The sequence below is a fragment of the Dermacentor variabilis genome, chromosome 3 (genome assembly GCF_050947875.1).
Source record: "Dermacentor variabilis isolate Ectoservices chromosome 3, ASM5094787v1, whole genome shotgun sequence".
Lineage (NCBI taxonomy): Eukaryota > Metazoa > Arthropoda > Arachnida > Ixodida > Ixodidae > Dermacentor > Dermacentor variabilis.
Genome location: NC_134570.1, coordinates 235890715 through 235914653, shown reverse-complemented (window position 1 = coordinate 235914653; position 23939 = coordinate 235890715). Strand labels below are relative to the sequence as shown.

Below are 23939 nucleotides of genomic sequence, written 5' to 3'. Positions count from 1 at the left end.
GTGCCGGCGGATAGATCGATTGAAAAAGCAACTTAGCCAAGATAAAAGTGCCGCACTTCTGCATGAAATTTTGTGTGATGTTGATCTTGAGGATGTTGGGAGTGTTCTTGGTTCTTACAGTCATGTGCAATATACGCATTTTCAAGGAGACAGCCACTCAAGGTCAGACCGCATCTATGTTCCTGTTCACTTAGTTCCGCTACTTTCTGAATATGGTGTAGAATATATCAGTTTCAGTGATCATTGTTTGGTAATGGTTGCGATAGGTATGAAATAGAAAGAACAGAAATTTATTTGGCACCTATGGAAACTTAACGACAACCTTTTGCAAGATGAAGTATTTCTTAAAAGAATAAAAGAGAAATTAGTTCCCCTTGAGGATGCAAAAAATGTTGTAGAAGCTTGGGAGATGTTCCAAACAGAAGCGAAAACAATTGCTTTAGAGAGAGCATGCGTGTTGCGGCAGAAACAAAAGCAGGAAGAAAAGCAACTGCAGTGCACGTTAGCATACCTGTTGAACATGGAAAGCGGTGCGGCTGGTATATTTGCACATGATATCAAAGAACTTAAAGCGAAACTTGAAGTGATTGATGAAGAGAGATATCGTGGCGCGGTTTTAAGAGCACGCGCTGAATGCGTATGGCTGGGTGAAACGCCCACCAAGCGAGCTTTAAGTGAAGAGAAGAGGTACGCTATGACCAAGGAAGTAAAAGAAATCGTTTATCAAGGGCAGCTTACAAATGACGGGGAAATGATAGAACGCGCTTTCGTTGACTACTATAGCACGCTGCTAAGCAAGAGGACAAGCGATATCTCTGCGTTTAAGAGTGAATATTTACCTCTGATGCCGAAAATTGATGGCGAACTTAAGGATGCCCTTAAGAGGCCGATTTTTGTAACAGAAATTGAAAAGGCTATAGATGACCTTAGTGTAAGGAAATCGCCTGGACCGGACGGACTTGGGGCAGCGATATATAAAATTTTCAAGGTTGAAATGGCTGAGGCTCTGAACCGCGTCATAACCGAGTGGTGTTACGAACAAAAATGGACGCCTCCTTCTTTCCGACAGACACATGTAGTACTGATACCTAAATCAACAAACCACATCAAACTTCAATCCGTAGAGGCCTACCGGCCAATGTGCTTAGCAAATATTGATTATAAAGTATTTATGAAGGTGCTCGCCCATCGCCTTCAGAGTGTAGTGAAATCCCTAGTAGGTGCACATCAGACATGCGGTACAAAAGGCAGGACTGTATTCACAAATATACATATAGCGCGAAGCATACTTGAATGTTGCGATGCGATGGGAGATCATGTAGCTATGCTACAACTAGATTTGGCCAAAGCTTTTGACAGGGTGTCACACGAAATCCTGTTTATGTTTCTTGATTATGTTAATGTCGGATCAGTAATTTTGGATGGGGTGAAAATGATGTATGATGGTTGTACCACAAACTTAATTATTAACAACAAACTGAGCAGGCGGATTGCAGTAATGTCTAGCATAAAGCAAGGCTGTCCGACCTCGGCCTTGCTCTTCGCACTTTATTTAGAACCTTTCTGTTTAAAGTTACTACATAGCCATAATTTTCGCGGGTACACATTCCTTGGTAGAGAAATAGAGGTTTTAGCTTATGCCGACGACATAGCAGTGTTCTGTCGCGATAAACAGAGCTTTGCAGAAGCTGTGAGAGAAGCCCAAGCTTTTTGCAATGCTTCCGGTAGTGCCATAAGTTGGTCCAAATGTTTAGGGTTTTGGCACGGGAATTGGCCAGATGCACCTGAAGCCTTTTGCAAAGTGCAGTGGAGTGTATTACCAGGCACTTAGCTTGGGGTTCCGCTCTGTGCCTACCGTGAGCCATTCGAATACTGGACGAGCGAGAGAGACAGAATGAAAGAGCAAACTAACAAATAGGGAGGCCACAACTTTTCGATGTTTGCTAGGGCCAAAATATGTTATATCTTTTTAGTAGCTAAAGTGTTCTACGTCCTGCAGGTGCTAGGCATGAGCCGATCTTCAATTCAAAAAATACACAGAGTGTTTGCTGAGTTTATTTGGGGTTCGGTGTGGGAACGCACGAGCAGAAGTAATTTGTTTGACGCATTGCGCAATGGGGGGGACTTGGTTTAACACATTTGTTTTTCAAGCAACTTGTGTCGAGATTTGTTTTCTTCCGCGACCAAAGCGATGGGTTTCTGCGAACGGTAATCCAAGTGAGATTGCGCGACGCTTTGCCCGATTTTGTTGTATCGTCGCACGCAATCAAACCGATAGCACTAAAGGGCTATCTGCGTGAAGTTTCCATGGCGATACGTCTTCTAAACGCTCGTTTTTCGAAAGACTACTTGGTTGCAGTGTCACGAAAACAGTTGTATAAGGATCTTGTCGAAGTGTTTGTACCTACACCAGTGTGTCGTTCTATGCATTACTTAGGGCCTGAACGAGATGTTTTCAAACGAGTCAATAATATGCCTGTACGAGCCAACGTAAAATGATTCTTTTTCAAGCTGCATACCGGCACACTGCCTGTTAAGCCTTGGCTAAAAAGTAAGGACTTGTTTGTCCCATGGTCAGACAACTGTCCTATGTGTAACAAGGAAGAAACTGTCGAACATATTTTTCTTGGCTGCCACAATACCCGCTTTCTTTGGGACATCCTGCAAAGAACTATAAAAAAGGAGCTTCCTATCAATGCGTTCGGAATGAGGTTTTTGCCATGTGCTGAACCTGACGGTGTGCCGGTAGACATGTTGATGCTATTGTGCATGCAAAGTGTGTGGCGAACTCGTATGGCTGTACGAAATGCTGATGTTCATGCGAGGTCAGCAATGTATTATTTTATTGAGAATGTTAATTATACAAGCGAAGTGTTGAAACTGCTAAGTGATTTCTAACTTAGCAGATTTCTAACTTAGGTTTCTAACTTAACTACTAACAAAATTTGTGTCCTACTTACAAATATAAGAAGCTACCTGCCAAAAAAAGAAACAGTTGAGACCGTCCTCGAAGACCACAGAACTGACAGTGCTTTATTTACTGAGTCTTGGCTAACACCTGATATTAACGATTCAGAATTGCTCCACAGGAACCGGTCCTTTCATATCTACAGGCGAGATCGAGTAGATCGCCGGGGAGGCGGCATTCTTGCTCTTGTGAATTCAACTTATTCATCCACTTTACTCGAGATAAGCAGCCACAGCGAAATAATGTGTCTGAAAATTTGCCTTCCCTCTTGTACCAATATACTAATTGTATGTTGTCGAGCACCTGACACGGATCATTCTTTTATTACGGACCTTCACTCTGTGGTTCAAGACTTGCAATCCCGATTTCCTCATGGCAACCTAATACTTTGCGGTGATTTTAACTACCCGGACATCGACTGGGAGGCTCTTACTGCGTCATCTCGCCAATCTAAAGATTTCCTTGAAATGGTCCTCACTTCAAACCTTTCCCAAGCAGTAAACAAGCCAACACGAGACTCAAATATTCTTGGCCTCATTCTTGTTTCCATTACTGAGCTAATCCAATCCTTTTCATGTTGCAGTGGGCTGAGTGACCACAATCTCTTGTTCTTTAACCTGATGATTGAAGTCTCCCCCCGTCAACCGTCCATCAAATACATCCGTGATTACAGTAAGGCTGACTTCGCGAGCATAAACTCCAACCTCGAATACTTTTTCAACACCTTTCAAGCGTCCATGGCTACCAGATCCGTGAACGAAAATTGGTGTCTTTTTAAGCACAAAATCTTATCGCTCATAGACGCCTACGTCCCACTCATCTGCATTCGCGGGGATTCCACAAAGCCATGGTATTCTAACTCGCTGCGTAAGCTATCACAAAAGAAGAAGCGCCTCTTCCGTAATGCCAATAACTCCGGATCACCTGTAAAATGGGAAAAATACTTCGGCATCCTTCGCGAATACACTAGATTATTGCGGTCATCCAAAAGAAAATTCTACAGTCACGATCTTCTAGAAATATTGCTTGTTAATCCCAAGAAATTTTGGAATTTGCTACAGCCCAACAAAAACAGCTCCTATAACATATCTTTAAAAAAACAAGACGGCACAGACGTTCCGCTTTGCGAGCAATCAGACGCGATGAATTCCTACTTCACCTCAGTTTTCACCCTCGAGCCAGCGGATAAGAGCATTATTTTACGGAGCCTAAATTTTATTCCAATGCCACCCGTAACCATCACATCAGAGGGAATTTCAAAGCTCATTGATAACCTCAAGCCGCCCACTTCACCCGGACCTGATAACATTCCTGCTAAAATACTTAAAGGCACGAAACATTTCACGAGCCAAATCCTGCAACTCATCTTCACCCAGTCCCTCAATACCAGCCAAATTGCGGATGACTGGAAATCAAGCAAGGTTGTGCCAATTTTTAAGAGCGGCGACCGTGCTGACCCCTCTAATTATCGTCTCATTTCACTAACATGCATCTCATATAAGCTTTTCGAACATATACTCTACTCCAATATTGCTAATCACCTCGATCACAATTCTTTCTTCTTCCCCAAGCAGCATGGCTTCAGGGCAGGCTTGTTGTGCGAAACCCAACTTTTCGAATTTACAACCAATCTTCACCTTAATTTAGATTCTTCATTCCAAACAGACGTCATCTATTTGATTTTTCAAAAGCATTTGACCGCGTTCCTCACCAACGTCTGTTGTGTGAACTTGCATGCTTATGACTCGACCCTCTTATCTTATCCTGGATTCGCTGCTTTTTAACTAACCGCTCACAGTTCACAGTCATCGCCAAACATGCGTGTAAAACTACTTACGTTATCTGTGGAGTTCCCCAGGCTTCCATCCTTGCTCCGCTTCTCTTCCTAATTTTCATCAACGACCTGCCATCTGGGATTTCGTCTTCCGTCCGTCTTTTTGCGGACGATTGCGTCATTTATCGCCGCATCTCCGATAATACCAACCAAGAATCATTACAAGACGACCTAAACAAAATCCAGAAATGGGGCTCTGAGAGGCTTATGCGGCTTAATATTTCAAAATGTAAATGCATGCACATTTCACGTAAACTTTCCACTACCCTTTTCCCGTACTCGCTGAACTCCACGGCGCTATCAGTAACAAACTCATACAGGTACCTAGGAGTCGAAATAACTAACAAGCTAACTTGGGTGGGCCATATCACGAAACTCTGTGCTAACGCTTCCAGAACACTTGGTTTCATCAGAAAATCTCTGGCTATGTCCCCTCCATCCATCAGGAAACCAGCATACGAAACATACGTCCACTCTAAAATGGAGTATGCCTCAGCCATATGGAACCCTCACCAGGTTCACTTGATTCAATCGCTCGAAGCCGTTGAGAACCGGGCAGCCCGCTTCATAACTTCCCAGTACTCACCTTGGCACAGCGTTACTGATATGAAATTGACTCTCAGACCTGAACCCCTAGCACTCCGCCGGAAACTGCCAATGCTCTGTCTTTTTCATAAATTGTACTTTAACTTTCCTGCACTGCGCGAGTACTTATTACATGCTCCGATACGCTCATCTCACCGTTTGTTTAACTCTCTTAGTATACAGCGTTTGCATGATTCTTCCAACGCCTTCAACAAATTCTTCCTCCCCATCGCCATAAAAGAATGGAAGAATCTTCCCGAAACCGTGGTTTTAGAGTCAAATCCCTCCAAATTTAGACAGTTAGTATCAGACCATTTCAACCCAAAATAGCCACTCTTCCTCACGTTTCCTCTCCCAGCAATCCGTCTTGCTTTTGTCATCGCCTATTTTTCCTTTTCTCCTTTTTTGCCACTTATGTTTAGCATGTTTCACATTTACGTGTACACTTTTCTTTTAATTTATTGCTACTCAGTTTGAGATATTTTCAATGTTCTGTTTATACCTGATGTTTTCTACAGTTTATTATTGATATTTCTGTACCCTTTGTTTGCATTTTTTTCTCTTGAGCTGATGTATGGCACTTTCACATCGCTGTTTCCCCCCCCCCCTTGTGCAATGTCCCCGAAGGGACCCTTAAGGGAACAATAAATGATGATGATGATGATGATCCACTAATTTGGCTTTCGGTGTTGGACAGTCTGGCTTCGATGAAGCCATTTTAACATGACACGTCAGTCTTACTAACGACTAGACGTTTTAACACTCGTTTTTATTTGACAATATTTGTATGTACTTGCCAAGCCGGTAATAAATAAAAAAACGGGGCGCAATTGGTTAGCGCACCGTACTTATACGACAGTTCTCCTGAGCCATGCCGGGGTTGTGAGTTCGAGCCTCACCTGGGGAATATTTTTTTTCGACATTCTAGAAAAAAGTCCTCATAAGCAAGCCAATTTATCATTACATTATTACCCGATATATGCTCACTTCGGTTTCTACTGCACTGAATCCCCAGTGGCGCAATCGGTAAGCGCACGGTACTTATAGAACAGTTATCGTGAGCCAGGCCGGGGTTGTGAGTTCGAGCCTCACCTGGGGAATATTGTTTTATATTCGACTTTCCAGAAAAAAGTCCTCGTACGCGCGCCAGTTTATCGTTCCATTGTTACCCGATGTATGCTCACTTAGGTTTCTGCTGCACATGAATCCCCAGTGGCATTCTACTTCCGGCCACCGAGCGTGACGGACGGTGAATCATGAGCTCCGTTGGGGCGGCGATTGCGGCCCTTGCTAGCCGCGGTAACAGGAACCAAGAAGAAGAAGAAGATTACTCTTTTGTTTTGCCACAACTGCAAACAGGACGCATCGTCACCAATACGGTATTTCTGCATGGCGACGTGCGAGCACGGCCTTACAGAGTCGAAGATTTCAGGGACGCTCTTGCCGGGCTGCTGCCTGAAGTTGTTGCACTCGCTGCCTATCACATTAACCATGTCTCGGCGGTTGCCATACCCAATGCAGACGCTACCAAGAAGCTACCAAGAAGCTACTAGCCTTGAAGGAAATCACAGTTAAGGGGCGTCGCTGCGTCGTGGTGGACCCACAGGATCGGCAAGTGAAGTTACGCCTTCATTGGCTTATTCACGGTGTAGCTGATAATGGCGTACGTACAGCGCTTGCCGCTTTTGGAAAGGTGGTAGATGTGCAGCGTGAGCGTTGGCGCGTTCCGGGAATCTACGACAAGAACTCGACCACCCGGACGGTGCTGTTGAAGTTGGAGGACCTACCCCACCAGGTACGTGTCGCTGGAGAACTTGCACTAGTGGTCGCTCCGGGTCGGCCAATGCAGTGCCTTCGATGTCAGGGCTCTGGACATGTCCGGCGAGACTACAAGTGCCCCGGTGCACGATATGTAGGCGATATGGACACGAAGACGGTCAGTGCACGCGGTCCTACGCAACAGCTACCGAGCAAGCCGAGGAGGCAGCGAAAGGAAGCGGAGACCTGGAAGCCCATAAGGAGCAGACCAGCGAAAAGACACCGGAAGGCAAGCAAAGCCAGTCGACAACGGAGGCTACAGCCAAGCCGCCAGCAGCAGAGACCGGTCTCGCAACAACCCCTGCGCCCGCGGACGACGACACAATGGAAAGCAGTCAAGCAGAAGGCTTCGACGCTGAGTCAACCAAGACGGGTATGCCAAACAGCCAGGCCTCCAACCCCAGAATCAGCCCGGCCGTCAACCGGCCGCTTGAAGGAACTGCCGACCAGCAGGCGCCCGCCGTTAGATGCCCCAGCCTTAAACAACGGCAAAATGTCAAAACTGAGAGGAAGGCCCCTCCCGAGCTGCCGAGGCAGCACCAAGACACTGGGCAACCGGGCAGATCCGAAGGCGTCTAGCGGTACGCTAGACGTGCGAGGTAAACGTCATGCTTCGGGTCCTACAACCTCGATTTAAAAAATGTGGCACACAATTTGTCGTTTAGTTTCGCCACTTTGAATGTTCGAGGCCTGGTCGCAAAGAAAAAGCAGAACCAAGTGTACAGATTGTTGGCGGACCACGACCTCGACATGTTGGCCGTGCAAGAAACAAAAGTTGAAGGGGAGGAGCCGACCCGAAGCATGATGCTTCGCTTTACGTCTCGTTATTACGTGGCAGTGAGTCGCGCGGTGGGCAAGTCAGCAGGATGCCTACTATTTTTGAAAAAGTTAACGGGCCTTGTTGTAGATAATGTTCATTCATGCCAAAGTGGCAGATTGATCGTTGCTGATTTTCATTATAGTAAGGTTAACTGGAGAGTAATATGTGTTTACGCGCCGGACGGTACAGATGAGAGGCACAGATTCTTTCTTAGCACTGAGCAGTATCTGAGTAAAGACAAACATGTTCTTATGCTAGGTGATTTTAACTGCGTTTTGAACACTCGAAACCGAAGCAACGAGCACGGGTATAAAGACAGAAGTAGCCAGCTATTGTCACGGTTAATTGCAGAACATGATGTAGATGATGTAGCAGAATGCCTTGAAGGAGCGAGAGACGTGCAGTTTACGCATTTCCAAGTACTGAGTCACGCTCGCCTTGACCGTATTTATGCGTTGATAGAGATATTACCTTTTCACCCAGTATCATGTAGAACCCGTGTCATTCTCGGACCACTGTCTAGTTAAATGTTTGTTGGGAAGCAAGGGAAAACAAAAGACATTTTCATGGGATTTGTGGAAAATAAACGTAAAGCTCCTGAGCGACGAATGCTTTATTCAAGCTGTCAAAGAGGCGATATACGAAATGACAGCAGAACGGATGCCTAGTGTTGGCGCCCAATGGGTCTTAGTAAAGCAACATGTCAAAATGAAAGTCATAGAGCGATCTACCTGCCTTAAGTATGAGGAAAAAGTCAAAGAAAGAAATTTAAGAAGGATGCTCGAAAGGCCCGTTCAGCTTGAGTGTCGAGAGCCGAGCAAGTTTAAAGACGACATCCGTAGCATAAAACAGAAACTCGAAGAAATAGACGAAGAACGCTATCGGGGAGCGCTCGTGCGGGCCAGAGCCGAGGTTTGGGCTGCCGGGGAGATGCCAACAAAGCGAGCGCTGGGAATCGAAAAGGCCCATGCTCGCCGCAAGCACATCGATGTGATAGAAGAAAACGGTGTTGAGATAACCGATACAGAGGGATAGGCCAAGCGTTTTTTTCGATTCTATGAAGGGCTATTTGCCCATAAACCAGTTGACGTGGAAGGTTTCAGAACAACGTTCTTGGAACGCATGCCGCGGCTGTCAGAAGAAAGAAAAGCAGCTATCGAAGCACCGATATCAATAGTAGAAATAGAAAAGGCGATAGATGATCTTAACCCTGGCAAGTCACCCGGGCCGGATGGTCTGAGTGCGGCATTTTACAAAGCATTCAAACATGACCTTTCCTCTGAGATGAAAGATGTCTTTGATGAGGCATTTGAGTCGGGAACGTTGCCCCTGTCATTCTCCCAAGCACACACTGTACTCATTCCAAAAACAGAACAAAAGGATAAGCTAAGACTTGAGACCTGATACAGACCAATTGCATTAACTAACTGTGAATATAAAATATTTATGGAAATATTGGCTGGTATACTAAGACAGTTATAACGCAGATTGCAGAATCCCATCAAACCTGTGGTATTAAGGGTCGCTCTTGTTATATAAGGTGTCGCTGCCTACCGCAGCGCCATGAGCAGGCGCGCTCTTGGAGCCGCCCAAGGGGGAGGAAGAGGAAGATGGAGTAAACGCAGAGGATGAGTAATGTCTCCATTTCTGTCGTACTGAGTAATATGCACGATATAACATAATTGGCGACGAGGATTTAACAACCCATGTGCTACCGGCTTGCCCTTCACCTGTGCCGTCGATTGCTGCATATCATCCTCTACGATGAGTATTTCGGGGCTACAACCGCCACCCCCGTTCCTGTCATCACCTGGAGACCCAGTCATCCCATGGGAGCAATGGATTCAAGCGTTCAAGAACTACATGCTGCTGTCGGGTGCCTCCGACCTACCTGCCATGCGTCGGAAGCCGATTCTGCTCAACTGCTTGGGATTGGAAGGACAACGCATCTTCCAGACTTTAACGTCAGAGGGCGACCCGCGCTTTTTGGCTTCGAGCTCCACCGGAGGGATGTTGACGACTTCTGCCCCAGATAAGTTCGACTGCGCTGTTGCGACACTTGAAAGTCACTACAAGAGCTCTGTCAATGTCACCGCAGCGAGTCACTGTTTCCGTCGGCGTGCACGAGCCCCAGGTGAGACTGCGCTTGATTACGTCACCGCGCTACGAGGTCTCGTAGGAGCGTGCAACTTCGGTGACTTGGCGGACGACATGATGCGCGACCAGCTAATAGAAAAAACTACTAGCGAATACTTGCGTGAACGTCTTTGACTGGAAGAGTCTCTTACGCTTTCTCGGGCCCTTACCATTGCGAGACAGCATGGCCAGGCGACTAGAGAAGCGCGAGAACTTGCTCAACATGACGCACAAGTGCATCACGTTAAAAAGACCAACACGTCAAATATGAGAGAAAAGCACTGTGGCACGTGCACGTGCTATACGACGCCAACTGAAAGTCGTCGAGCTCTGCAAGAGCAAGAATGTTATCGTTGTGGCTCTTTGGACCATCTGGCGAATAGCCCTCACTGCAAAGCTAAGACACATAAGTGTCGCAGATGTGGAAAGACTGGCCATCTGGAAAATGTGTGTAAGTCTTCCCGAAAGTCTGAAAAGAAAATTCAGCATGTCACGGAAGGCGACGCAGATACAGCTGACACCTACGATCACATAAGTGTTTGTCACATCTGGAGTCGTAAGAAGGGTATTTATGCAGTGTTGGAAATTGACGGAATTTCCGTGTCGTTCCTGATTGACACTGGATCATCGGTTTCAATACTAGCCGAAGAACTTTACCGACGCCATTTCGATACTGTATTTCCTCTGACATCAAAATCCGTTCAGCTCCTCGATTATTCTAAGTCAGCAATTCCTATAAGAGGATGTTTCATTGCTCCAGTTTCATTTCATGGCCGATGCACTTCTGTCCTTCTGTACGTTGTGTCGGGAGGAACAACAATTCTTGGTTTAGATGGTATCGCGGCTCTGGATATGAAGATTCAAGGGTCACCTCTCAGGTGTCTGCAAGAAACTCCCGTGCTCCCTCCTGAATTACGTTCCGAGTTCGAGCACTTGTTTGAAAAGCAGCTAGGTACTGTCAAAGGTTTCACTCACAAGGTCAGAGTTCGCGCATCTGTTCAACCAGTGGCCAGCAAACTGAGACGACTACCGCTCGTCATTCGTGAGCAAGTCTCGGCAGAAGTACAAAAATTAGAAGCTCAGGACATCATTGAGCGTGTCGATTCTTCAGAGTGGGTCTCGCCAGTTGTCGTATCCAGAAAAAAGGATGGCTCGATTCGCATGTGTGTAGACCTACGAGAGCCAAACAAAGCTATAGTAGTGGGCAGTTTTCCCCTGCCACAAACTGAGTAACTTTTGAACAGCTTCGCTGGTGCACAGCGATTCTCCAAGCTAGATTTAGCTTCTGCATACCATTAGTTACCACTAAGTCCAGAGAGTGGTGATCTTACGACGTTTATAACCCACGACGGACTATTTCGCTTTAAGAGGGTGTGCTTCGGACTGGCATCGGCACCGTCAGCGTTTCAGAAGATGACGCATATGATCCGCCAAGGATGCAAATGCGTCTTGTTTTACATTGACGACATAATCGTGTACGGACGCTCCAGAGAGGATCACTTAGTGAATTTGCGCACTGTTTTGAACCGGCTCTCTGAGGCTGGCCTCAGGCTCAACTATAAATGTGTTTTTGACGTCACGGAATTGACTTTCCTAGGCCATGTTGTCACCGCCAAAGGGCTATTCCCACTGATGTCATCTATCGAGGCGATAACCAAGGCACCATCACCTACAAATATTAATCAACTTCGCTCGCTGCTGGGACTCGCAGGCTTCTACACCAAGTTCATCCCGCATTTTTCTGATGTTGTGGAGCCAATGCGTGTTTTGCTTCGAGGAAACGCGCCTTTCGCTTGGACTGCGGCAGCCCAAACCGGCTTGGAGCAGCTGAAAACGTTGATCACATCTTGCGAAGTTCTTCACCTTTTTGATCCTCAGTTACCCGTGTACGTTACAACTGATGCCTCGGGATACGGATTAGGTGCTGTACTGCAGCAGGATAACGGAACATCCCTGCAAACTGTCGCGTTCGCCTCCCGCACTCTTAAACCGCATGAACGGAAGTACTCCATCGGTGAACGTGAGGCCCTTGCCTGCGTCTGGGCTTGCGAGCACTGGCACGTTTACCTGTGGGGCCGACCTTTCATCTTGCGGACAGACCACGCTGCTTTGGTTACGCTCCTCTCAACGAAAGGCACAGGTCACCGTCCGTTAAGGATTGCGCACTGGTCTTCACGGTTGCTGTGCTACAACTACACCATGGAATACGAGAAGGGTAGCGAAAACGTCGTGGCTGACGCACTCTCCCGGCTGCCCGTACAGAGTTTCATCCAGGATGCACCCGAAGAAGAATTTATATGTCTTGTCCCCAGTAGTTACCATACAAGAGCTTCAAGACACAAGTGCCGCCGATCAGGCTATCTCTCAAGTTAAGCAGTTTCACACTACTTCTTGGCCTCACAAGAAATCCTTGTCAAAAGAGCTGCTACCTTACTTTCACGTGCGATCTGAACTCTCTGTTGTTAGCGACATTCTTTGCCGGGGTGACAGGATTGCCGTGCCTTCCGCTTTGACCCGCCGTCTTATGGATCTGGCTCATGAGTCACACCCAGGAATTAGTCGTACCAAAGCTCGTCTTAGGGAGTCATATTGGTGGCCGTGCATGGATAATCACATTAAAGAACTTGTACGCACATGTGTAGCCTGCCAGTCATGTGACAAATCAGCGCGTACATCTGCAGCACCAATGCAACCTGTGACTCTTCCCGAGGAAGCCTGGGACAAAGTTGCTAGCGACATTATGGGACCTTTCACGCAAGCTCCAGCTGACTGTCGATTTGCCATTACGCTTATTGATTATTACAGCAAGTGGCCAGAGGTGACTCTCGTACGCGATGCGACCAGGTCTACAGTGACCAAATTCCTACTTGAACTTTTCGCAAGAGAAGGATATCCACGTGGTGTCGTATCCGACCATGGACCACAATTTTCTTCAGCGAATTTTGAAGATTTTCTCACAGAGCGCGGAATCACCAATTAATACTCTTCTGTGTATTACCCGCAAGCTAACGGCTTAGTGGAAAGATTTAACAGGGTATTAAAGTCCTATATTCAATTAGCCCTGTTAGAACGTCGTGAGATAAGAACAGCGATGTTCGATTACCTACAAACATATCGCTGTACGCCTCATGCGACTGCTGGTGTTGCACCCGCTATTGTTCTTCATGGACGTCAACCTCGCACCAGACTTGACATTGTGGCATTCCCTGACAAATGTTTCACCGATGACCCTTCAAAGGTACTACAGCAGTTGAGAGAGCGCATCAGGAACAAGCAAATGACGTCGAAGCGCTACACCGATCAAAAACGCGGTGCCAAGGAACCCAACTTCACCGTGGGTGACTACGTGCGGGTTAAATTACCTGCAGTTCATGGGAAGTTATCTTTACAGTTTTCTGCGCCCAAGAAAATTATTGGAAAGCGCGGACCCGCCTCTTACCTCTTGGAAGATGGGCGGGTGTGGAATGCTTCCAAATTAGCGGCCGTTCACCCTGAAGCTATCAGCAGAATGAAATTAGGTACCACTGCTGTCATGAACTGGTCACCGGCATCCGATCACTCAACTAGTGCGGCTGTGAGCCATTCGTCACAACCTGGCACATCAAGCGCAGATAATGCACCCCGGAATCCTGAACCACCTGCTGCAGGGCGCACGCAAAAAGCTTCAGGTAGTTTGCCAAGATGCGAAGAGCGCGTGAGGAGAAGCGCCCGCAACAAGAAGACACCAAAAAAGCTGCATGACTACATCAGGAAGTAACGGACAATTTTTTTTTCTTCACGAGGGGATATGTTATATAAGGCGTCGCTGCCTACCGCAGCGCCATGAGCAGGCGCGCGCTTGGAGCCGCCCAAGGGGGAGGAAGAGGAAGATGGAATAAACGCAGAGGATGAGTAATGACTCCATTTCTGTCGTACTGAGTAATATGCACGATATAACAGCTCTATTTTTACTAATATTCATTCAATGAGGTGTGTGCTTGAGTGTTGTCATGCTTATCGGTGGGCTGTCGCATTCCTTCAGCTTGACCTAGAAAAGGCATTTGATTGTGTACCTCATGCCATTTTGCTTGCCATACTTGAACATGGTAATTTAGGCTCAATCATCACGGACGGTATATCCATAGCGTATCGAAACTGCAAAACGCGCCTCATAGTCAACAACAGATTGGAGGGCCCCGTTGAGGTCCAGCGGAGTGTGCGTCAAGGGTACCTAGCGAGTGCGCTCTTATTTTGTATTTTTATTTAAACGTTATGTCTAGCAATTATTGAATATGACCGGGTTCATGGTTTGCGATAACAGGCGTCGGAGGTAAAGCTCTTGGCGTATGCTGATGATATAGCTGTATGCTGTACGGAAAAAGAGAGTCTCCTGGAGACTCTTGCGGTAGTAAGGAGGTTTGGGGAAATGACGGGGAGCCTTGTGAATTGGGGAAAGCGCCTGGGATTTTGGCATGGCGAGTGGCTGTCAGCCCCCAACAGATTTGCTAACGTGAAATGGGTTGAAACACCAGTAAAGTACCTCGGCGTTCCACTTGAAAATTATAAGAAAACTGATTATTTATGGTTAGAAAACGTGAAAGAAACACGAGAAAAGGCACAGAGGTGTAAAGGTGCACATCTCTCAATTTTCGCCAGAACGACAGTGTGCAATTTATTTTTTGTTAGTAAATTGCGGTTTATTATGCAAGTGTTGTATTGTTCGCGAGTGTATGTGCAGAAGTTGCATCGAGTTTTTGCTGTCTATATTTCGGCGTCCACCTGGAAACGCTGCAGCCGCACGAATCTTTTTCGGCGAGTGAAAGATGGGGGCCTGGGTCTGGCACACTTTTTCGTGCGACAGCTTGTAAATAGATTTTTGTTCTTCCGTGACGTTAGCGACCCGTTCTTAAGAGCGGTGTGTCAAGTGAGACCTTGTTATGCGTTACCAGAGTTTGTTATGAGCCGTCAAATAATGTCTGGTACTGTATTCGGTTTTTTTAAAGAGATAGTTACGAGTGTCCGTTTTTTGTCAGTACGGTTTTCGAATGACTATCTGTTCAGTGTAAAAAGAAAGAAATTGTACAGTGACCTGTGTAATGTTATTTTTCGAGTGCCGATGTACAGAACTATATACAGTAGAGGTCAAGGTAACAATGTTTTAAAACGCGTAAAAAGAATAGACGTGCAGCCAGGAGCGAAATCTTTTTTCTTCAAGCTTCACACGGGCACTCTGACAGTGAGAACGTTTTCGGAAGAACGCGGTTCTTCCATGCCGTGGGGTTCCAACTGTCTGATTTGCAAAAAACCAGAAACAGTAGACCATGTGTTCCGACTTAAAAGGAAGAGGTCTGGACACCGACCAAAAATAGTTTAAAATAGTTATTTACGTTTCGGCTCCCCCACGGGAGCCTTGTTCCCAATGAAAGAAGCGGCAGAGCTGGCGCCCTTTTTATGTGCGTCTCGAAACCCGCCGTGGTTGCTCAGTGGCTATGGTGTTGGGCTGCTGAGCACGAGGTCGCGGGATCGAATCCCGGCCACGGCGGCCGCATTTCGATGGGGGCGAAATGCGAAAGCACCCGTGTACTTAGATTTAGGTGCACGTTAAAGAACCCCAGGTGGTCTAAATTTCCGGAGTCCTCCACTACGGCGTGCCTCATAATCAGAAAGTGGTTTTGGCACGTAAAACCCCATATATTATGTGCGTCTCGAAACATGATTAAGGCACCTGGCATACAAGGGCGGCAGATTGCCTTCGTTGCGATTAAGAGTGTGCGCCGTGGTTTGGATGATTAGGGACTCAAGATAAAGACGCGAAGAATGATTTCGTTCCCTGGCAACCACACGAGATTTCTCCCAGTTAATCTTATGTGATGTGGCTGCGCAGTGTTCGGCGAAGGCATTCGATGCAACGTGTCGTTTCTGGACGTCATTCATGTGTTGCTTAAGTCTTGTTTTGAAGTTGCCGGTTTTACCGACGTAGACATACCGACAGTCCGCACAAGGAATGACATACACCACGCCTGGGAACTTGTCCTTTTCTAAAGGGTCTTTCACATGCACGAGCTCGTGTCTAAGTTTCCTGGGAGGGCACGTGCGCAGCCTGCACGCCATATGACCACAGGACGCGTGCAAGAGTCTCGCTCAAGCCGGGGACGTACGGAATCTAACCCTGTCTTTTGGGGGGGTCCAGGCTGGGTGGGTACTGTGCGAGCCAGCTGGCGCCCTACTGACTCATTGACGTACTCAGGGTATCCAGAAGCCATTAATTCCTTCCGCACAAGTGCATTGTCCGCCATGTGGTCTTCCGCTTTTGTGCACACGTTTTTTGCCCGACGAAGAAGAGAGCCAACAACAGACCTCGCACATACGTGCCGACAACGTGCCACGCACAAACGCAACACGTACGACTTTATTGAAAAGGTTAAAGGAACAAGCGTACACCCCGACGAAGTCTTAGTTTCTTTTGACGTGGTCTCACTGTTTACAAGCATACCAATAGACATGGCCGTTGAAGTTTGCGTCGCCGCCCTTGACGAAGACCCGACGTTGCCTGACATATCCCCCATCGATGCGCATGACCTAGGTAGGCTACTAAAATTTTGCCTATCAAATACGTATTTCACGTTCCAGAAGAAATTTTATCGGCAAGTACACGGAGCAGCAATGGGTGCGTCGGTTTTGGTCACAGTAGCTAACCTAACAATGGAGGCTATCGAAGCTCAAGCGTTGTCCTCGTTTACACCGGCACCTAAAGTCTTCCTCAGATATGTCGACGGCTGTTTCAGTATTTTGCAAAGCAAAAACCTTGACCCTTTCACGGCTTACCTAAACAATATACAGGCAGCAATCAAGTTGTCTTCTTAAGTGGAATCTGAAGGGCAACTGCCGTTACTGGACACCCTTGTGAAGCGAGATGGGCCAAACCTGTTATTCAAGGCGTTTAGGAGGCACACTCACACGGGCCGCTACCTAAACTACAAATCGGTGCACCCTGCTTCGCAAAAGAGGTCTGTTGTCGGCTCTCTTCTTCTTCGGGCAAGAAACGTGTGCACAACAGCGGAAGACCACATTGCGGACAATGCACTTGAGCGGAAGGAATTAATGGCTTGGGGATACCCTGAGTGCGTCATTGACTCAGTAGGGCACCAGCTGGCTCGCACAGTACCCACCCAGCCTGGACCCCCCAAAAGACGGGCTTCGATTCTGTACGTCCCCGGCATAAGCGAGACTCTTGCACGCGTCCTGCGGACATATGACGTGCAGGCTGCGCACGTGCCCTCCCGGAAACTTAGGCACGAGCTCGTGCATGTGAAAGACCCTTTGGAAAAGGAAAAGTTCCCAGGCTTGGTGTATGTCATTCCGTGTGCGGACTGTCGGTATGTCCACGTCGGTGAAACCGGCAACTTCAAAACAAGACTTAAGCAACACATGAATGACGTCCAGAAACGACACGTTGCATCGAATGCCTTGGCCGAACACTGCGCAGCCAGATCACATAAGATTAACTGGGAGAAATCTCGTGTGGTTGCCAGGGAACGAAATCATTCTTCGCGTTTTTATCTTGAGTCCCTAATCATCCAAACCACGGCGCACACTCTTAATCGCAACGAAGGCAATCTGCCGCCCATGTATGCCAGGTGCCTTAATCATGTTTTGAGACGCACATAAAAAGGGGCGCCAGCTCTGCCGCTTCTTTCATTGTGAACAAGGCTCCCGTGGGGGAGCCGAAACTTAAATAACTATTTTAAACCATTTTTGGTCGGTGCCCAGACCTCTTCCTTTTAAGTATGCATCATCCCGACCAGACGGGCTTCCGTCATACTCTCAACTTCAACCATGTGTTCCTGCATTGTTGGAGGGGGTGTTCTTTTGGGATGTCCTCCAAAGAACCATAAAGAAAGATTTCCAGTTGGATCCGCACGGCATCAGATTTCTGCCGTTAGATAATGAGGACGGGGTCCCTTTTCACCTCATCATGCTCACAGGCCTCCACTGTCTATGTGGAGCCCGAATGGAAGGCTTCAATTGTGACCCAGACGCACAGCCTGCGCGCCTGCATTTCCGTGAACACATGTCACACTTTATTGAAGTAAAAAAAGGAGAATTTGTTGTACCTGAGTGGCTGCCGAGGATAGAAGCGTTGGCATCCCTCAAAGAATTTTACTAGACAAAGTCAGCCAAGTTGTGCTGGCCGCTTTATTACAGAATGTTTATTTTTCTACATGAAGAGTGTTATATTGTCATTATTTTGTTAGTTTTGCTTGTGTAGCTCATAAGATGTACGAGTATGTGAAAACGTTGAGAACTGGCAATAAAGAAAAAAATCCCCAGTGGCGCAATTGGTTAGCGCGCGGTACTTATACGACAGTTATCGTGAGCCATGCCGGGGCTGTGAGTTGGAGCCTCACCTGAAGAATATTCTTTTATACTCGACATTAAAGAATAAAGTCCTCATACTCATGCCAATTTATCATTCCATTGTTACCCGATATATGCTCACTTAGGTTTCTGCTGCACTCAATCCCCAGCGGCGCCATTTTCCACTTCCGGCCACCGAGCATGACGGACGTGCGCATCATGTGCTCCAACGGAGCGGTATCAGCGGCCCAGCTTGGCCGTGGAAACAGATTTGCTGGCTCGAGTGACCAGGATTATGTAGTTATCTTGCCGCGGTTTTTGAACGCCGACGTCAGAGCAAGGCCCTACAAGGTCGAGGATTTTCGCCACCCACTGTTTTGTTTGGAACTGCTCCCCGAGGTTGTCACCAAATGAACCACATCTGGGCTATCACGTTCAGGAGTGTTGAAGCAATGAAGAAGCTGCTTTCAGCCCCTGAAGTGACTGTGAAGGAACGACGGTGCATTGTCATTGATCCGGATGACCAGGACGTGAGGATGAAGATCCACTGGATCTTGTACAACGTGCAGGACGAAGGTGTGCGAACAGCCTTCGCACCCTACGGAACGGTGACGGAAGTCGCCAAGGAGCGCTGGCGCGTTCAGGGAGTCATGGACAAAGGTTCGTCAACGCGTTGTGTGTCCTTCAATTTGAAGCCTGGTGTTACAATTGATGACCTGAATCACCAGCTACGCGTTGCTGGAGAACAGGCCCTCGTTGTCGTTCCTGGAAGAGCCCCGCTTTGCCTAAGGTGCCATACCTCAGGACACGTCCGACGTGAATGCAAAGTTCCCTGTTGCAGTCAGTGCCGTCGCTTCGGCCATGACCAATCGCAGTGCGTCAAAACGTACGTAAATGTCACAGGGCACATGAGACGAGAAGACGACTCCGAACTTATCATGGATGCGGATGAATCCGAGGAGGCAGCGAGAACAGCAGAAAAGAATACGCCGCAGGCAGCGCCTAACGCCGTCAAGGGAGGCGTGGCAGCGACTCAGACTGAAGACCAGACCACTGCGTCGAAGCAGACTGTTGTAGCCCCGAAGATTGATGCAGCGGAACTAAGCCAAAGTACTGCTACGGAAGCAGTACATGGAAAACCTCAAGCGGTGGGAGAAGGCATAGACGTCGTCCAACCAAGCATGAGTAGTGCTACAGCAAAGAGGACACACGACAAGGCCTGTGTCGAAGAGTTTCAGCATCCTTCTGCAAGTATTGACGAACCAGCCCCCAAATCGGGAGGGCAGCACTGGCCGACGTTTCGCCCGAAGCGCAACATCCCGCCGGACAAAAAGCAAGCGAAGACTACACCGACGTAGCAACCATGGCTCCCTTCTGGCTTGACAAGGGACGAGAGGCGACCCACAACGGGACTACGACGACCAGCGCGCTGAGGCTGCGCCAGCGTGCTGAAGATAGCGAGCAAGCCTCTTGGGTGTGCTCGAGAACTCTTGAGAAGGGAAAATTGCTGAGCTTCATTTCCTGGTGTATTAAGGCTGGAGGTGAGCACGAAGCTGTTCGGTCTATTTAATTTGTCGCGCGCATGGCAGGAAGAACAGAAGCAGCACTTAAATTTGCAACGTTTAATGTAAGGGGGCTGGCAGCGAGGCGGCGTCAGTATCAATTATGTCGCCTCCTGCTTGACAACGATGTGGACGTAGTGGCAGTGCAAGAGACTAAGGTGGAAGCTCAGACGAACCGCATCGTTGACCCTTTTACAAGCCGGTACAATGTATGCGTGTGTAATTCTGTTCGTACGTCTTGGAGGGTGTGCCATTTTGATTCGCAATTCTTTAGGTATTTTTGAAGAATCTGTTACAGTTTTCAACACCGGGCGTTTTGTTTTGTGTGATTTTTCGTATCTTGATTTACAGTGGCGCGTTATGGGTATGTATGGCCCAAATAAGGAAAATGAGCGCAAAGCTTTCTTCGAAATGGTCCAGCCCTATCTGAAGTCTCCTAGATACGTTAGTCTTACGGGTGACTTCAACTGCGTATGCATGTCCGAAGACAGAGTTACTAACACGACCATTGGAAACCAAAGCTCGTTACTTTTGAACGCAATTGTCCTGGAGAACAATTTGGAAGACGTTGGGAGTGCTCTGTCAGAAGGTGCCCGTCTGCAGTTCACACATTTCCAACAAGCAAGTCATGCAAGATTTGACAGAGTTTATGTGTCTGCTGGCCTGGTCCCAATGTGCAGTGACTACTTGGTTAAAAACATTGCGTTCAGCGATCATTGCATGGTAATGTTTACAATATGAACTAAGACCAATAGGTCAAAGTTCAACTGGGAACTATAGAAATTTATAGTAAACCTTTGAGGATGAACGTTTTGTGTTTAGAGTAAAAGAAAAAATGGACTGTTTGCAAACGGGTGATCAGGGGGACATTATTGGAAAATGGGAACATTTTGAAGAAGAAATAAAAATGATCGCTATAGAAAGAGCGAGTGCGCTGCGCCAAAGCGACAAGGCAGACAAAAAAGAATTTCAGAGCCGCTTAGATTTGCTGCTGAGGTTGGAAAGTGCTCAGCCGGGTCAGTACGAAAAAGAAATAAAGGAAACAAAAATAAGTTAGAACTGATGAATAAAGAGAAATATAAAGGAGCGGTCATACGCGCACGTGCTGAACGGTTGTGGTTTGGCGAGACGCCGACAAAGCAGTCCCTGTGCGACGAAAAGCGATATGCAGAAAAGAACGAGGTAAAAGAGATAGAGTACACGGGCGAAATGGCTCGTGACTCTAACACTATTCAACCTGCGTTTGTTGATTATTACCAAGGACTACTAGGTCACGAGTCACGTGTAGTAGAAGGCCTCGCGGCGGATTTTCTGGCACTGATGCCTATCTTAGAGTAATAAGTCAAGCTTGGGCTCGAGGCATTGATTAGTGCAGCGGAAGGAGAGCGCGCAATCGACGAATTGAGCTCCGGCAAATCACCTGGACCCGACGGGCTGGGCGCAGCTTTGTACAAAGCGTTTAAGTCTGACATGGCACATATTTTACTCAGCGTAATTTAAGAAACATACGAAAAGCAGATGATGCCTCTGTCCTTCCGAAGAAGTCACATCGTCCTAGTTCCGAAGAGTGATGACCTGGTTAAGAGAATGTCCGTCAGAGTGTATCGGCCCATAAGTCTCACGAATGTGGACTGTAAGATATTCATGAAGGTTCTGGGCAGAAGGTTGCAGAATGAAATAAAAACTATCGTAGGCCAGCACCAAACGTCCAGGATTAAAGCACGTACGATAAAGACAAATATTCACGTAGCACGGAGCATATTAGAATGCTGCGATGCATTTGATAAACGTGTAGCCATGTTGCAACTGGCATGGAAGAGGCCTTTGACCGCGTCAACCACCATATTCTGTTTTGTATCTTCGAACACGTGATTGTCGGCTGAGGGCTCTTGGAAGGTGTCAAAATGGCATATGCTGGTGGTACGGCAAACCTTATTGTTAATAAGCAGCTGAGTGAAAGTATCGCAGTTCGTTCTTCCGTGAGGCAAGGCTGCCCCTTGCCTCCATTGTTGTTTGCACTGTATCTCAAACCTTCTTGCCTGAAAATTATATCAAACTAAGAAGTGCATGGCTTCACGATGTTGTCCACTGAAGTCAAAGTACTTTCGTATGCGGATGATATCGCCATTCTTTTTGCTAAGATAAGGAAAGTATAACTGAAGCGGTGAAGGACGCGGCTAGGTTTTGCAAACCTTCCTGATAAACTGGGAAAAGTATTTTGGTTTCTGGCACGGCAAATGGGATTATGCGCCTCAAATATTCGAGAACGTTCAGTGGGCAACGTCACCTGTGAAATACTTGGGAGTACCGCTAGACCACTATCGAGAACCTGCAAAGTATTGGGAAGCAGAAACTGAGCGCACACGGGAATGTACGCACAAATGGGGTGGCCGTAATCTTTCAATTTTTGCTCGGGCCACAGTATGTAACCTCTTTCTCGTGGCCAAAGTGTGGTATGTGGTCCTGGCACTGTGTTTGTCACGGAGCAGCGTCCAGAGATTGCACCGAGTTTTCGCAGTGTTCATTTGGGGGTCGATATGGGAGAGGACAAGTCGCACAAATCTCTTTCTGGCTTTGGAAACGGCGGCCTTGGTTTGGCTCATTTGTTTCTTAGGCAACTTTTGTCGAGATTCATGTTCCTCCGAGACCAAAAACATGCATTCCTGCGTACGGTAATGCAAATTTGGTTAGGAGAGGCACTGCCTGAATACGTTGCATCATCCAGCCCTGTGAAACACGTGCGGGGCTTTATATGGGAGGTTGTACGCGCTTTTCAGTGTTTGAAAGTTCGCCTTTCTGCGCAGGATCTTGCTGATGCAAGAAGGAAACAATTTTATAAAGACCTTATTGACACTATGTGGCCTATGCCTTTGTACCGTTCCATATACTGTGTTGGCTCTGCAGGGAACGTACTGAAGAGAGTGATAAATATGTCGGTGTGGCCCTCAATGAAATTATTCTTCTTTCAGCTGCACACTGGCACACTGCCCGTGAAGCCATGGCTACAAGAGAAAGGAATATTTGTCTCATGGTCCACAAACTGTCTAATCTGTAGAAAACTGGAGACAATAGATCACATGCTCCTTCACTGCACAGACGCTGTATTTCACTGGAACGTCTTGCAACGACCTCCCAATATCACTTTACGGCATACGATTTCTATCAGTGGATAGCGGGGACGAAGTGCCGTGGAACATGTTTGTGCTTATCAGCTTACACAGTATATGAAAAAATCGAATGGCATTTAGGCATGCAGATGAAACTATTCGCCCTGTTCGAGAGTATTTTATTGAAAGCGTGCCTTATATAAGAGATTTCTTTAAGGCTCAAAAAGAACAGCCAGAGTGGCTCCCATTAATGGACGACCTTGCTCAACTGAAACGTGTTTAGTCCTTTGGTGAAAGCTGGTCAGTTCACCGCTCGCATCTTTTACTTGTAAAGTGATATAAGTGTTTTGTATGTGTTTCATTGTGTCATGTGCCGAGAAGGTAATAACCAAAAAAGGAAAAAAAATCCCCAGTGGCGAAATTGCTTAGCGCACGGTACTTATTAGACAGTTCTCGTGAGCCATGCCGGGGTTTTGAGTTCGAGCCTCACTTGGGCAATGTTCTCTTATATCCGACATTCGAGAAAGAAGACCGCATACACACGTCAATTTAACATTCCATTGTTACCCGATATATTCTCACTTAGGTTTCGGCTGCACTCAATCCCCAGTGCCGCAATTGGTTAGCGCACGGTACTTGTACGACAGTTATAGGGAGCCATGCCAAGGTTGTGAGTTCGAGCCTCACCTGGAGAATATTCTTTTATATGCGAGAAAGCTCAGTGGCTATGGTGTTGGGCTGCTGAGCGCGAGGTCGCGGGATCGAATCCCGG

General features: G+C 47.2%; 1 protein-coding gene and 1 non-coding gene across 2 annotated transcripts in view; one reads left to right on the top strand and one right to left on the bottom strand.

Annotated features, from left to right (window-relative positions):
* Positions 1-23939, bottom strand: part of LOC142575054 (4-pyridoxate dehydrogenase-like) — a 237371-nt gene that overhangs the window by 30278 nt on the left and 183154 nt on the right. The window lies entirely within an intron of this gene.
* Positions 6396-6487, top strand: TRNAI-UAU (transfer RNA isoleucine (anticodon UAU)). The gene is given in 2 exon segments: positions 6396-6433; positions 6452-6487. It is a non-coding gene; the product is annotated as a tRNA-Ile (tRNA).